We start from the raw sequence: 13,357 nt of genomic DNA on the forward strand, positions 1-13,357 counted from the left end.
ATACTGGTGGGGTTTCTTTCTCATTTGCTCCTCTAGTTCAACTGGCTTTAGTCTCTTTTCTAAATATTATTCAACATACATATATTTACTTTAATGTAACATTGTCTATCACAGCATTTCTTGTCCAACTTCACAATCTGTATGGTGTTCTGTATTTTCCTCATGATATACAAGTATACGAGCTGGAAAACATGAGAATAGAGATAAATGAGGATAAATGAAGATATTCAAGCCGACGAGGAAGAAACATCGAGAGCAACCGAGTTTATCAAAAGTAGAGCTTTTAAAACAATCTGAAATAGAAAGTAAAAAAAAAAAAAAAAAAAACCTGGGTTATTTTTTCAAGCCTATGCTGGGTTGAGTCTTTTTGGGTCATTTTTGGGGGGGTTATATTTTTCAGTGTTTTTTTTGTGTTACCCAGCTCCTGGGTCAATTGTAACAACCCAGCGGTTGAGTTATTTATCGAGGGCTTTTTGCATCCTCTTCAGGAGAGAGCAGTTCTCAGTGAATTGGTGCATTTAAATGGTAAAATACAGGTTTGTGTGCATTTTATTTTAAATATATAAAATCATTACTGTTCTGTAAATCATTTAATTTTATGCTAAGAATACAGAGATGCAACCTAAACAAGTGTCGCATCAGTCTTTTGCATCCTTGCATAAAATAAATGATTTTATTCTGAAAGATATTAAATATAAATACTTTGAATGATAAAATATGTCCTCAGAACTGTTCAGTGTTAGTTTATGGGCAGGTTATGGAGTCAGTCACAGCATCAGAAGTTAGCGGTTCCTGCGTAACATAATATCATGCAAATGGCGTTAACAAGTTATCATGCAAACCAATGGTTGTGTGGAGTATTTTACAAAAGTTTAGAGGATTTAAGTTAATATGTAAACACTAATTCATGTATGGTAAAATTACCCCAACATGTGTTCTGTCCTAATATTTACCCATTCCTTGGGATAAAAAACAAGCCAAATTGGGTTGTTTATAACCCTGTGTTTTTAGTGTAAAAGCTCTAAATGTAAAAAGTAGGCTAACTGTTGTGAATCATCAGACTTAGTCACAGGGCTCTCAAGTTTTGAACTGAGTTCAGAGTGAGATTTTGGCGGCGGCCGCAGGGGTTTGGTGGGGACGGGTGTCTGATCTCATAAATGACACATATTCTTACAAATAAAACACAGTAATTTGCACAGTAATCTGCACAGTAATTTTATAAAATCTAAACATGTTAATAAAAACATTACTATTAGTACTCTTATAAAATTCAATCAGGCAATCATACATTTGACAATTTTATATTTAAATATGAATGTCAAGAATTCAAAAGTGTAGGCTATATATTAATAATATACAATAAATTATGCTTATTTTAAATGTATTGTGCAGGCTAGGTATAAAAATATATGCTTTTAATAATCTTTCAGTGCGCAAAACCATGATAAAATGAAACGATTCAAAACAGAGCGCACAAAGCGTATATGCGCATCGCGGGTGCAGAATGATGTGCTCAAAGCAACATGGAGTCACAGTGCGCAGCGCTGCACAAGTGCGCATTTAAAAGTTCACGGCACAAAGCGAAGAAATGTCGAGCACACAAATCCTAGTGTATATCTGTCCAACAGTTTATTGATCATTTGTTTCTTCACAGTTTTAAATTCCAGTTATTGTGCGTTTGATGCCGTTTATAGTCCTTGTGATGTGTGTGAGCTAACAGGCACACGGTTAGCGAGTCGTTTAAAAACAGCAACAAACGTAAAATACAAATACACAAAATAAAGTCATTTTATGCAAATCCAAAGCCTTTTATCTACAGATCAAGCATTATAATGTGAATATCATATTGGAGAGAGTTTTACCGTGCATCCTGCTGCAGGGCTGCCAACTCTCACGCATTGAGCGTGAGACTCACGCAATTGACACTTTTCACACGCTCTCACGCCACACATCCATTTTCTCACGCACAGAAAAATTACGGAGCAAATAGGTACTTTTAATATTAAACTAATTCTCAGCTCTTAGATTCCGTCAATTTTATTACGAAATTCAGACAAAAATACGTTTGGCGCTTGTAAATGTGACGTGACAGATCGCTGAGCGCCTCAGTTCAAGTGCACGTGAACCGATCATCTGTTACTTTTTTATTTAAAGATGCAGTACAACTTACGAAAGTATACATAATATCGACCAATTAGTGTTTTTTAACCACGGAAAGAGGTCAATATAACAGCAGGAGAACAATTATGTCACACAACGTTACATTTACCTCAGGAAAGCCATTTAATGATGTTAATTGAATAGAAAAAATAGCTAGAGGAGATTTTGCTGAGCACTATATTACATATTTATTATATTTTTACTTATGTCATTAAATAATTGTTATTATAACAAAAACTGCATTATATTTAGTTTAATTTGTTATTTTTAACCTTTAATAATACCAGCAGATTGGGCCCTCTATGTTTACAGCATTAGGTGAGATTATTTTTTTAAATAAAATTTTAAATAATCATGTATCCAAATTAGTCAATATTGAATCAAAATCGGAATCAAATCACAAGAATGGAATTGAAATCTTGAAATTTTTTAAAAACTGTATCCTACCAGTCATTGTACAATGTAAACATTGTAACATGTTGTTTGGGGAGGTTTTGGGGTAGTCCTACTATGATATTAGACTACATAGCCTATAATAAAATGAATTTTCACACCTGAACCAAACATATTTTTATTCAAAGATCAACATTCTGTCATTAATATTTAGTCTGCCACAAAAAAACATTAGAATCATGAACTCAAATGTCATTATGACCAAAAAAAAAAAAAAAGACTGTTGTAACAGTGCGTAAATCAGACATTTCAGGCTATAGTCTAATAAGCCTTATACCAAAATTATTATTATGACGAAATTGTCGGTCATTAAATAAGAAAAAATAATTGTGTATATGATTTGCTTTGTGTAACCCAACATCAGACATTAGGCCGAAGTTTTTTTTTGCACACAGTGCCGCGACTAATCAATCACTCCTTTACTGGCTGCCTGCACATTCACTGTACTCGCGGCTGCGACAACTCGCGCTCGCTTATCAATGCATTATAATTCGCGCCTACGGTATCTTTGTAGAACTTCAAAAAAAGACAAAAAAAAAAAAAAAGATGCTGCAGCCAATGAGCAGCCGGCGGGGGCTGGAGTGGCTGCAGGACGACTCAACCTCCACGGACAGTTTTTAATGTTTTATCAGACAATAACTACTCAAGAATTTGCTTTAGTATAATTTTCGGGACAATTAGGGCCGGATTCGGGATTCGGGACAACAGCTTAGATTTCGGGACTGTCCCGAATTTTTCGGGACGTCTGGTCACCCTACTTGATTCCTCTACCTGTTTCACTGTTTAAAAAATAGCGCCGCAACTTGGTGGGCGTTATCCTCGTAATGTCTCTGCGTGAGAAATACAAGGTGTGGCGTGTGATCGTGTGAACAGGTTGAAATGCGTGTGTCTCACGCCCAATGCGTGAGACTTGAGAGCCCTGTAGTCAGGTCCATTTGCAACAGTTTACTACTCAAAGTCAACAGGCAATGGTCCAATACCAGCGAGAACAGTGTAGCAGGGCAGGCAAGGCGTAAAGGAAACCCTGCAAGAGGTCAGGGGCAGGCAGCAGACGATACGAGATCCAGGAATCAGGCAGAAGGTCAAAGGGCAGGCAGCAGACAATCGATGAGGGAGTTTAGGCAAGGGTCACAAACACGGGCAGGATAACTTTCTGGAAAACGCTCAGAGATGCACACAACAGTGAAATAAGACTTCACACAGAGTGTGCTGTGAGTGCGGTTTATATAGGGCTGAGAATGAGTAACAGCTGTGTGTGTGATCATTACTCACAGGTGGAAATGGGATCAGTGCATGAGTGAGGCATTGTGGGATTTGGAGTCAGTATTTGGGCGAGGATATGTGCACCTGCCCACACTGCCAAAATAACCAAAACCTGGTTCAATGACCATGGTATCACTGTGTAATTACTATGTGATTTCATGTAATATTCAAATTTTTTGAAATCCTGTTTTCGTGGGTTTTATGAGCTGGAAACCCAAATTATGTACAAATAAACAACTAAATACTTGAAATCGTTTAAGTTATGGGCCCTGAATCTATAATCTATGGAAGTTTAATGTTTTGAATGGAATTATGGAACTAAAAAAACTTGTCCATGATATTCAAATTTTTTGGAAAGGGTCTGTATATATATAAAATAAAATAAAATAAAATAAAATTATATATATATATTAGGACTGAGGTTAAAGTTTATGTGAAGAAGGGTGCATTTGTTGATCTGCATTTGCTGCATTTGTCGATCAAAACAGATTCATAAGAATTATTTCTGTACACGTTAATTTGTCCCATTTATTTTTATTTTATTTTTTCATATGTTTGTTCATACATTGTGTAAGAACTACATTAACACTAACACATGAATTGTGAGGATTATTTTATTGCTTTGCAGTTTACAGAGCACAAAGTGTTTTATTACATGAAACAATCAAAAAAATGGATGTGTCTTCTGGGACAGAAAGACAGCTTTTCCACCTTTTGACCACAAGATGTCATTGTTTGCAACGTGTTGAAAAGCTTTGAGTAATGAACCATTTTACAACGCAGTCGAGGAGGAAAGCCCCGGTGCTTCACAAAGCTTCATTTCACCATCACTAAATTCTGTAGAAAAATGGAAACAACTGAAGCCATAAATGTTACGATGCAGGTTAAAGCAGGGAAGGACGCAGGATCTACTTGCAGAAGCTTTTATTTAAACAAACTAAAAACCAGACAAACTTAGACTAGGGAACATGACTCAGGAACAAAATAACCAAAATACAACAAATTAAGAACTCACAAAGACTGAACTAGACACAGGGCTTAAATACAAAGGCCAACAAGCTAAACAAGATAACAGGGGGCGTGGCTAATCAGAAACACCTGGGGAGACTAATAAATGAGAAAAACTACAAAGGACTACAAAACATGGCACAGGACAGGAAATAACAAAAGTACACACAAGACAAGAGGAACACAAGACAGGAATCATGACAATAAAAGTATGTAAGAACTGATTTTCCTGCTAAAACAAAACTCACCCTGCAATAACGCCATAAAATGCACCCTGGACAGCAGATAACAAAGACAGAGCACAGAACCTTGTCCTGCCCAAACTTATCTCATTGTCCCCTTGTTTGACTTCAACTCATCCCCCCTCTCCTTCCTCAAGGCACTGAAAGTTCATTAAGAATGTCTATTTAACACATATGGTGTATCTTGTGAATATGTTGTTTTTCCTTTTCATGTTTGGTGTCATTTTAAAGGAACACTTCAACTTTTTGGGACTTTAGCTTATTCACCGTATCCCTCAGAGTTAGATTAGTCCATACATACCTTTTTCATCTCCATGCGTGTATGGGTGGATGTACACGGCTACAGCTAGCATACTAATCCCAATAAGTGACAAAATAACGCCAACATTTTCCTATTTACATGTTGTGATTTGTATAGTCACAGTGTGTACAAATAACAAGGTCATATGAGACACAGACATTTTTTAAACGTTTAAATACGGGGAACTATTTTCTCAGAAGGCGAAGCACTGCTATTTGGGCGGAGTGATTAGCGCAGCACCCGAGAAGCGCCGTGGTGAGGAGCAGAGAGTTCGTTCAGAGTTGGAGTAATAGCGTCAGCAATTACAAGATAGTAAATGCAAAGTTTACAATCATGGGTGTTCGCTGTATTGTAAAGAGCTGCGACAATAAACAGGGGAATTCCAACCAAAAACGCTGACCTGATGAATCAATGGCTACTTGCTCTGGATATAGATCCAAACACACCTGTAACTGTTAGACATCATCAAGGACTATCGCGTTTGCTCAGAACATTTCACTGAGGACGACTATTTTGAAAAAAATGGAATTTGCCACACGGACCATGAAACCTGTGCTGAAGGATAACGTTACGGCCATCCCATCGATAGTAAAGACAGGACAAAGTGGATCACCTGCGGCTGCGGTAAGTGTTCCGTTATGTTTTTAGATGACTAGCCTACTGTTACAGTGCCATTAGCTAACGTTAGATGTAATGTAACCTTCGTGACACTATTACATGAATAGGGTGCTCACTGCTCACTACTATTACAGTTGTTCCCGGGCTCCATGTATCCCCCGTAATGTTAGTATTGTGTTGTCACAAACACGCTCTATCGCCCCAGTAATAAATAAGTGGCGCTAAAGGTAACTTTCAGGACTAAAGCCTTCAACTTGCTAATGAATTGGATGGAGGGATGGGCAGTTTTCATTTTTGAGAAACAGTGACCTTGTTTGTGAAATAGTAGGCAACTCCCGTTCTGATTCTCCCCTCGACCTCAGTCTGTTCGGCATTGTCTATCAGTTTCCAAAGTTTGTAACTCCTCGTCTGTGTATTCTGGCTCAAAACGATATGGTTCTGGATCTTGGTTTGATACCAAATACAAATCCTCTGACAATTCATCAAAGTCAGCCATGATCACGAATCACGTTCGCTACTAGCTAGTTAGTCACGTTGGTTTTGTTGACGGAACGGAACTTCTCGGGTGCTGCGCTAATCACTCCGCCCAAGTAACGTTAGCAGTGCTTTGCCTTCTGAGAAAATAGTTCCCAGTATTTAAACGTTTAAAAAGTGGCTGTGTCTCATATGACCTTGTTATTTGTACACACTGTGACTATACAAATCACAACATGTAAATAGGAAAATGTTGGCGTTATTTTATCACTTATTGGGATTAGTATGCTAGCTGTAGCCAGTCTTTGTGCTAAACTAGGCTAGCGGTGGGTGCGTCAAACAGACTTAAAGCACGCACGGAGATGAAAAAGGTATGTATGGACTTATCTAACTCAGGGAGATGCGGTGAATAAGCTAAAGTCCCAAAAAGTCGAAGTGTTCCTTTAAAGGGCACAGTGCGATTGGTAAAATGGTCTTAATTTCATTGCAGTCATTGGTTTAATGAGAAAGATTGAGAACTCAGGAGAATCCTGTATCTCTCTGGCTGATATCTCTTTACGATATCTCAAGAAACCAGGTGCTACCCCCCTGGGGTACATGGATTGGCCCAACTAACTCTAAACAACATTTGTATAACCCCCTTCTGTTCTGATCTGGTATTTAAGGCGAGGGAATAGAACACACTTTGGGACTCTTATACCAGGATCATCCCCCATAGTGATGTTTCAGTGCTTTTCGGTTGGAAAGCCCTGACACATTACTGTGTCTTTGTCAGGAAAACATTACTTACTTTTAGAGTCATCTTTGAGTAAATGATGTCATATATTTTCTGAATTGGCTTTTAATAATTTACTTCTGTAATTGGCATGATACATTTTTACCTGACAAATAAATGTTACATCTTGATTTATTCTGAAGTATTCTGAAATCATTATTTTAATATATTAAGGAGGCTGGTGCTACCGCAAATCTTAGTTAAGGTAGGTCAAACTAAAGGCACATGTATGAATGGAGCAGTAGGCACGTCATCTGAAGACCTTTTGAATTCTGTCTATCACTGGTTTAGCAAGTTGTATGGAAATGGCTAAATTAAACTACACTCTCTGGTTCGAGTGAGCAGTAGGCAACCGACCTTAGGGGTATTAGCAAACCCTACATCCTCTGACTCAAATCAGAATTAACAAGTTTGTGTCCGTGAGAAACACGAATTGGCCGACGTGATCTCTGTGCGGCATTGGGTCCATAATGAATTAATAACTGAAAGTATGGGATACTCAGAATAATCAAAGATCTAAATTAATTCATAATCAATGTTTATGATTATTTTCTAATCAGAAATACGATCTAAATTTGATTATCATTTGAAATTGGAGTCAGATTACGCATAGAGCTAAAGTAATACTACAACTAAATTCCAATAAATTAAGTGAACTTCACTGGAGCGCTGAAAAGACATACACGTATTAAACCTTCGCCAGGCTGTTGGATTCCGTCGTTGGGCCAATGGATGGTCCGTACAAGTACTTAAATAAATTTACTAACTTGATGCCACAAACAGAACTAAACTAATTTGAGAAACATTTTATTCATCGGTTCAGTGAAAAAAACCCATGATAGCAACTCTTAAAACGCCTGAAAACACTTGCTATTAAACACGACTGAACTGAGATATTTATCTGGTTGTGAGTGAATCCTCCCCCAACCTCAGTTAGTTTCCGTTCACACATCCGTCTCACGAAAATCCACAAGCTTTTGCTGATCTCACATTTTCAAATGAATTCTGGCCCTGAATGAAAACTAATAGCAGAAGAGTGAAATATTGGATTAGATATCTGTATCTACTGGTGTGTTATTAAGTGCTGTGAGCTGTCAATCATATTTGACCTTTGACCCATGACTCTTATTTGACTGTTGATGGATTCACTTTATTTCAGTGTAAAGATGTTTTGTGTGGAGTGGAAGATTGTGAGCTTCTTATTAGCAGGAGAGAAAATGAAGAAATGCTTCAGCCACAAACTACTGACACACACAGAGACGACAAACATCCAGCAGAAGCTGTTTATCCACCCGTAAATCACATGTATAATGTTTGCCTGTGTTGTTACTGTAAAGGCCCTGAATGGTTTCGCTCCTCAGTACTTGAGCTTTATTGTCACTTTATAGTCCTTCACATCCACTGCAGTCTCACAGTTCTGGCCAGTTGATAATAACTGGAATATCAAAATACACTGGAGGCGGTAGATCCTTTTCCTATTTAGCGCCAAACACTGGAATAGTCTTCCTAGCTTTGGGAAGCGGACACACTCTGTCAGTTTAAATCTAGAGTAAAAACACATCTCTTTAACCTGGCATACACATAACACATTATCACATCATAATTGCTATCGATTAGATCTACAGGACGTTGTGGCCAACTGGAGCTCAACGTGGTGAAGCTCAAATGATGTGAAATAATAAGTAACACACATCTTTTTATTTGGAAGAACAAGTCAAGTCAAAGTTTATTTATATAGCACAATTTATAAAGCCAATGCTGACCAATGTGCTTTACAAAACAGCATGAAACATGAACACAACAGACATAGAGAAGAAAATTTGTAAACATAAAATTAAAACAAACATTCATTAAAAAAAAAAATAATTCAGTCATGACTTGAAAATTGACAAGTCAGGTGCAGATGTAACATGAAATGGCAAACTATTCCATAATGTAGGGCCCGCAATAGCAAAGGCACGATGACATCTTTGTTTTAGTCTAAATGGTGGGATATATAAAAGTTTCTGTGTCCCTGATCTAAGACGTCTGGAAGGATTGTATTGCAGTGAAAGCTCAGAGAGGTTGGGGGGAGCCAGGTAGGCACTTGTAAACAAATAAGATAATTTTAAAATCAACCCTAAAGTGAACCGGCAGACAGTGAATTGATGCTAGAACAAATCACATTATATTGAAAAATAAATATTTGTAGGTCAAAAAATATAGGAGCATTGAATGTTTTGGATTTTAAGACCTCTAACATGATTTTAAAAATGAAATGGCTCCAAATTTTTACAAAAATGATATGGTATAAAATACCTAACTTTATATTTCAAAAAGGTGGTATGGAATTCATATTAAAATCTACCATTAAAAATACCCATTAAACTTTAAGCAAGTTTCAACAAACAAGTGTCACAGTCACAGACTCTGCAACCACCCTCTCAGGCCATCAGAGGGCGCCCTCGCCCGAATATTGACTGTTACACGCACTACACTTCCCATAACCCTGTTCTCATTCTAATCACCTCGCTCAGCTGTTTCTCATCTTCTGGGCTTTATAGCTGCAACTCGCACAGCATCTTGTGCAAAGTTTTGTATTACTACTGTGAACAATTCCGAGCATTTCTTCCTGTGATTGCCTACCTGGTTTGACCATATTTTGTTCCTTGTTTCACGCCAGCCTGCTGCCTGCCTGCTTTACCTCTGCCTGGATACTGGATTTTGACTGTTTGCCACCTGCCTCGACCATTTGCCTGTTTACTGACCATGAATTCTCCTGCTCTCTACTGCTATTGTTTGCCCGTGATTTCACCTTTGCCTGTCGACTTCCCTTTTCTAAATGAATTGCTGCAAATGGATCTCTCAGACTCTGATGATTCACAACAGAAAACTTCGCCACGACCGTATCCAGCAGCTGTGTCTTCCTTGACTGCCGCTTATACAGCTCAGGCAGGTTCAGCTCGAAGCTCACCATCATCAGTTGACTCGACTCACCGCATTGACGGAGGAGCTGGTCAAAGCAGTCCGAACTCTTCAATCGCCCACGCCAGAGCCATCACTCCCGCAACCTAACCCCGCTCGACCGGTAGAGACCACGCCCTCCACGAGCCCCTGTCTCGCACTGCCAGAGAAATTTGACGGAGATCCAAGTAAATGTAGAGGATTTATTCTTCAATGCTCCTTATTTATCGCTCAGCAACCAACACTGTATACCACCGAGGCTGGTAAGATTTCCTTTGTATGCTCATTACTCACTGGGAGGGCGTTGGATTGGATAACGGCTGTGTGGAGGGAGGATAGCACTGCTTTTCCATCATTTGAGATGTTTCTACGGCGCTTTCGTGAAGTATTTGAACACTCCAAGAAGGGTAAGAGTGCAGGCGATCGCCTGCTTGAACAGACGCAGGGCAAATTAACCGCTGCTGAATATGCACTCAGTTTTCGTACCCTCGCAGCCCAAACCTCCTGGGTTAATGATACGCTAAAAGTGATCTTCCGTAGGGGCTTAACTCACGAACTTCAGTCTGAACTAGCCTGTCGGGATGAAGGCAGAAACTTGGATGAATTCATCAACCTAACGATTCAGATCGACAATCTCCTACGATCTCGCCGAGCAAGTCATCGCACTGTTCAAGCCCCCAGGCACGTACCGATTCCTCGTCCCTCAGCAACCGTACCAGCTGATGACTCCGAACCAATGCAACTCAACACGCACCATCTGTCAGCTGATGAACGTGAGCGACGTATGACACAACGTCTGTGCATGTACTGCGGGGAGACGGGTCATCTTCGCATCGCTTGCCCTTCCCGACCACGTTCAGCTGCACCGAGGCCGGTGAGCTTAACCTCTGACTCATTGTACTCTAATACATGCGTGTCTGTATCCATCATAATCACAGCTAATGACCGTCAATTCTCTACCTGTGCTCTAGTTGATTTTGGGGCTGCAGGAAACTTCATATCCAAGGACTTTGCTATATCACACGACATAACACTAATACAATGTATCTCCCCTCTCACAGTCGAAGCCATCGACAGACGGCCACTAGGCTCAGGCAAAGTGACCCACATCACTCAGGAGCTCCATCTGCGAACTGGAGCCCTTCACGGTGAGATTATTCAGTTTTATGTTCTTAACACCTCCCATGTCCCAGTCATTCTAGGCCTGCCGTGGCTCCGCAAACATGACCCACTCATTGGGTGGAGAACCAACCAAATTTCCCGCTGGAGTGAAGCCTGTTACACTAAGTGCCTCAACCACGTCTCCCCATTGTCTGTTCGAGCAGTGACCGCACCCCCCGAGCAAACCAGTTCAGATAATCTACCATGTGAGTACCATGATCTATTGGAGGCCTTCAGTAAGTAAGTAAAAGCCTCAACCCTTCCACCTCATCGCGCCAGCAACTGCGCTATTGACCTCCTGCCTGACTCCGCGCCTCCCAAGGGCCGAATATTCCCTCTTTCCCAACCCTAGTCCAATTCCATGAAGAAATATATAGAAGAGGAACTAGCCAAGGGTTTCATTCGGCCCTCCACCTCTCCGGCATCCGCCGGCTTCTTCTTTGTACAGAAGAAAGATGGGGGTCTCCGGCCGTGCATTGACTATCGGGCTCTTAATAACATCACCGTTAAGTTCCGCTACCCACTTCCGTTGGTTCCATCCGCTCTAGAGTTGCTACATACAGCTAAATATTACACCAAATTAGACTTGCGCTGTGCATACAACCTCATTCTCATCAGAGAAGGGGACGAGTGGAAGACCGCTTTCTCAACCAATACAGGGCACTACGAATACCTGGTTATGCCTTTTGGCCTGGCAAACAGTCCTTCCATCTTTCAATCCTTCATCAACGACGTGTTCAGAGACATGCTCCACAAGACGGTCACTGTCTATATCGACGACATTCTAATCTATTCGGACACGCTGGCCGATCATGTGCAACACACATGGTTCGAGCGGTCCTTCAAAGGCTCATCCAGCACCAACTGTATGCCAAAATTGAAAAGTGTGAGTTCCACCAGACGTCCACCACTTTCCTGGGGTACGTAATCAGCCCAGATGGAGTCGCCATGGATGAGGGAAAGGTTAGAGCAGTCCTAGAGTGGCCACAACCCACCACTCAAAAAGAACTCCAGCACTTCCTCGGGTTTGCCAACTTTTATCGCTGCTTTATAAGAAACTTCAGTTCAGTGGCAAACCCCCTCACGTCCCTGGTTAAGAAGGGCTTGCATCGTCTTCTTTGGAATGAATCTGCAACCCAAGCTTTTAACCAACTCAAGCAGCGCTTCACCTCGGCACCCATCCTTTCCCATCCGGATCCGGAAATACCCTCTGTGGTTGAAGTAGACGCATCCAGTACTGGGATAGGCGCCATCCTCTCGCAACGGCAGGGTTCTCCACCTAAGTTATGCCCCTGTGCATTCTACTCACGTAAACTCAATGCTGCTGAGAGAAACTATGATGTAGGGGATAGGGAGCTTCTAGCTATGAAAGCAGCTTTCGAAGAGTGGCGACATTGGCTAGAAGGAGATCTACATCCCTTTACTGTACTAAGAATCTAGAATACTTGCGCACCGCCAAGAGATTGAACCCCAGACAGGCTCGGTGGTCACTGTTCTTCAGTCGGTTCCATTTCTCCGTAACCTATCGCCCAGGGTCCCAGAATGATAAAGCAGATGCTCTATCGAGACAACATGACCTCGACCTGACACCAGTAGATCCCGAATCTATTCTGACCCCTGACATCCTCATTGCCCCTGTCCGGTGGGACATTGAGACAGAGATTGAACAGATTAACTCCCAGTCTGAGATTCTTTCTGCCTGTCCTCCTAAAGTCTTTGTCCCTGAGATCCTCCGGAATCAGGTCCTAGAACAAGTCCACTCTCTTCCTAGCTCAGGGCATCCGGGGATCACCGCCACCATTCACCTCCTGCAAAATCAGTCAAGTGTGACTTGCGCTTTCTTCCTTTGTCCCCTTGTTTACCCCTGACGTGTATGGTTATATGTACTTATGTATGTAAATTATGTTTTGTTGTTATTAAAATGCATAAAAAATTAAAAAACAAGTATCATAAGATCCT

This window comes from Abramis brama (assembly GCF_963993115.1).
Source record: "Abramis brama genome assembly, chromosome: 6".
In the NCBI taxonomy this organism is placed as follows: Eukaryota; Metazoa; Chordata; class Actinopteri; order Cypriniformes; family Leuciscidae; genus Abramis; species Abramis brama.